Source organism: Otolemur garnettii, unplaced genomic scaffold (assembly GCF_000181295.1).
Source record: "Otolemur garnettii isolate 467f Iridium unplaced genomic scaffold, OtoGar3 scaffold00225, whole genome shotgun sequence".
NCBI classification, from domain to species: domain Eukaryota; kingdom Metazoa; phylum Chordata; class Mammalia; order Primates; family Galagidae; genus Otolemur; species Otolemur garnettii.
The window spans coordinates 880547-884638 of record NW_003852620.1 but is presented as its reverse complement, the minus strand read 5'-3'; the positions used below and the strand labels follow the sequence as shown (position 1 = coordinate 884638).

Sequence of the window (4092 nt, the reverse complement as noted above, 5' to 3'; positions counted from 1 at the left end):
GCTTGAGCCACAAGTGCCAAGACCCTATATTACTTTAATACAATATTTGTGAAGCCACCACCACAATCAAGAAACAGTATTCAAATAGCTTGAAGATTCCTTGTGCCACAATACCTTCCAAAACTCAGCCAGAACAATTTAGAAATCTTGAATAGACCAATATCAAGTACTGAAACAGCATCAATTATACAAAATCTCCCCAAAAAGAAAAGTCCTGAACTAGATGGCTTCACCCCAGAATTTTATCAAACCTTCAGAAAGGAACTAGTTCCTATAATGCATAAACTTTTCCAAAATACAGAGAAAAGAAGGAATCCTCCCCAATGCATTCTATGAAGCAAACATCACCCCCTGATCACCAAACCAGGAAAGGACCATACAAAAAAAGAAAACTATAGACCAATATCATTAATGAATACATATGCAAAAATAGTCAATAAGATATTAGCAAACGGAATGCAGCAACACATTAAAAAGGTTATACACCATGATCAAGTGTTTTTGGTTTTTTGTTTTGTTTTGGTTTTGGGGGTTTTTTTGCAGTTTTTGGCCGGGAGTGGGTTTGAACCCACCCACTCCGGCATATGGGGTCAGTACCCTACTCCTTTGAGCCACAGGTGCCACCCAGATCAAGTGGGTTTTATCCCAGAGACACAAGGTTGGTTCAAGATACACAAATCTATAAATATAATACACCACATAAATAGAATCAAAAACAAAGACCACATGATTCTTTCACTTGATGCAGAAAAGGCTTTTGACAATATCTAGCATCCTTTCATGATAAAAACACTCAAGAAAATAGGTTTAGAAGGAACATTCCTTAAGCTGATAGAGGCTATCTACAGCAAACCCACAGCCAATATCATATTGAATGGAGTAAAACTGAAAGCATTACCACTCAAATCTGGAACCAGACAAGGATGCCCACTGTGTTTGTCATTGTTGTTTTAGCTGGCCCAGGCCAGGTTCAAACTACCAGCCTTGGTGTATGTGACCAGCTCCCTACCCACTGAGCCACAGGCACCACCTATTTAGACCATTTAAATGTAATTTTTTGTCAGAAAGAAAGGTGTTTAATATCTGAAATAACCTCTCTTAATTTCAATAGCCACATGGAAAACAAAATCAGAAACAAAAGTCCACCCTGGAAGAAATCCCAGAATAATCCAATTTGGAAATAATTTATTTAACAAAATAAAATGGAGAATGGTCCGTGGGACTCTGGGGAAAAAGGACACATGTTTGAGGCCAATGTCTGCCCAGCACACTGAAAAGCTCTGAGTGAGGAGCCCTTGGACTTGGCACTGAAGAACCATCGTTGACAACCAGAACCACTGTGCACCGTTCTACAGTTTCCATATGCCACTGATCATTATGTACAGATAACAAAATACCATACAATTGCAGTTTGTTATAAAGTGGCTTCTAGCTCTCCTGTGCTGTCTTGGCACATACATACATGCAAAGCAAGGAGGTTTTGAGGGCTTCACCAAACAATTACACTTTGGCAAAAAGAGAGAACAAAAATCTAAAATTCATTAGCAGAATTAAAGCCACTGAAATGAAAAAAGATGTATTTTCTCAACAGAATGGAGGAGTTGGACGACCACTACAATCTTTTTTTTAATACTCTGCTATCCTTTCCCCATTCAGGTCAAAGTTCATTGCAGCAAAACACAAAGTCCTCTGTCAAGCCAGTATTCTCTGCTTCCAGGGTCATAGGTCACAGGTCATGTTCCGTCAGTCTGAGGAATCATGGGAGAATGCTGGTTGCCCTCCTCCAGGCACAGGGTGCTGGTTTCATCCTCCAGACAAGCACCGCCCACAGCACCCAGGTCATCTGTGTTAGACTTTGGGGTTTGTGTCATGCTCCTTAACAAGTCTTGTTGAAGAGGAAGGCATGTTGGTACCTCTTGCTACAGCTGTACTGTATGTCTGAATTATTAATGGGCAGTCATGAGAGGCAGAGTCTAAGATTTCACTGGCCATCTCCATACTGCAATTAAACCCTTGCTGCTTCATTAGGACACACTTTCCCTCCTCCTAGGGGTCCATGTGCATGTACAGGTACCCACTGGAGGGATCTTCTGAATTGTAGCCAATGAATAGATGTTTTTGTGGCCACAGAAGGGTAGACAGACTGTGGTAATGGCTCTGCCTTGGTTGAATATTTCTGTCCCTTGAGAAGGCAGGTAGCAGATGGAGGCCATGAGCACCTTCCCCAAGTACCCAGTCCAGGTGGTGGGTTCCTCTGGGTGGTTTTCTTTCACAGTCTCAAGTTGTTTTTTGTTTGTTTTTAACTTTTCTACCAATTTTTCAGGTAACAGTCTCAAGTTTGAAGATGTGCACAGTCTCAGTGTTGCTAGATGCAAGGAGGAACATGCCACCCATGCTGAAGGCCAAGGACCAGGCACCAGCACGCTGCTTAACTCCTCTCTGGAATTCAAAGAGTTTTTGTCCCTCTGGAATGGAAAACACCGTAATCATGGTCCCTTTCTCAGAAGTAGTTGCAAGTTTGGTTCCACTTGCATCAAAAGCCAATGACACTAAAAGACTGTCATGAACCAGGATCAATTTACAGCTCTCTAATCTTATTGAAGACTTGCACCTTGGCCGGGTAGGTGACTCATGCTTGTAATCTTAGCACTCTGGGAGGCTGAGGTGGGTGGATTGCTTGAACTCACAAGTTTGAGCAAAAGCATGACCCCTGGATGTGTGCATATACAGAGACTCTTCCAGGCATTGAGCTTCACAGCCAGTATCCTGTTGGAGTAGCTGTAACTGCAGATCTTGGTTCCTTTCTTAGCATGGCAAACCTTTACCTTCCTTGGGGCTTTGAGGTTCATCATGGCCACTGAGCTGCTTGAGAACAATCTTTCTACGACGCACACATCTTCAGTGTCGGTGTATTCATAGATCTGTTCCAGCTTATCCACAGAAAAGAGGAAGAAAAATTTATAACCGGACTTACTACCAATGGCTAGGGACCAGTAAATGAGAAGACGATGCGAACCAACTGATCTTAATGCCCTTTTCACTGCTGTGTTGTCCTGGATGAAGTGGTGAAGAGCAGCTGGCCAGCACCAGCCTCCTCGCTCTGGCTTTTCAGGTTCATGGCTAGGTGCTAGTGGGCAGGTGGATCAACCGCCCCCAGCATGTGGGCAAGAAGGGGGTCCGGCTGCACTCGGCATCAGAGCCAACCGTGGTCCCAGCTCTTCTTTATGCACTGGAGCCTGGGCGTAATTATTGACATGTTAAGTCTTAAGTAAGCTCTTGTACTGTTTATTTTGTTTGTTCCTCTGTTTTCTTTCTGTTTCACTTTTCTTTTTTTGCAGTTTTTGGCAGGGGCCGGGTTTGAACCTGCCACATCCAGTATATGGGGCCTGCGCCCTGCTCCTTTGAGCCACAGGCGCTGCCCCGTTTCACTTTTCTTTCCTTTCTGTAGGTTACTTGAACATCTTTTAGAATTCCATTAAAATATATATGTATACATGTTATATATACATATATATACACATTTTTTGGACACAGAGTGTTGCATATATATATGTGTGTGTACATATACACACATATATATACATACACACTTTTTTTTTTTTGAGACAGAGCGTTACCATCGTAGCTCACTGCAACCTTAAATTCCTGGGCTCAAGCGATCCTCTTGCCTCAGCCTCCTGGATAGGTTGCACCACAGGGATGTGCCAAGACGCCTTCTCTTTTCTTTCTTTTTTTTAAAGTAGACACAGGGTCTCACTCTTGTTCAGGATGGTCTCCAACACTTGAGCTCAAGGTATTCCCCCTGCCTGGCCCTCCCAGAGTGCTAGGATTTCAGGTGTGAACCACCAGCTCAGCCTCTAACAGTTTTTGTCTACATATTTCAAGGGTTGCTCTAGATATTACACTATACATAGGAAGTTAGACACACCCAGCCTCGTTTGATTTTCCTTACAGATGATGATACCACCTGTGAGTAAAGACAGTTTTACTTTTTTCTATCAAATTTGGATGCCTGTGTTTCTTTTTCTTGCCTAATGGCACTAGCCATAACTGTCGGTACAGTGTTAAATAGATAAGGTAAAAGCAGACATT

General features: G+C 42.7%; 1 pseudogene; it reads right to left on the bottom strand.

Moving 5' to 3' along the window:
* Positions 1 to 1733: 1733 nt before the first annotated feature.
* On the bottom strand, positions 1734 to 3118 carry LOC100954569 (annotated as a pseudogene).
* Between the last annotated feature and the right edge of the window lie 974 nt (positions 3119 to 4092).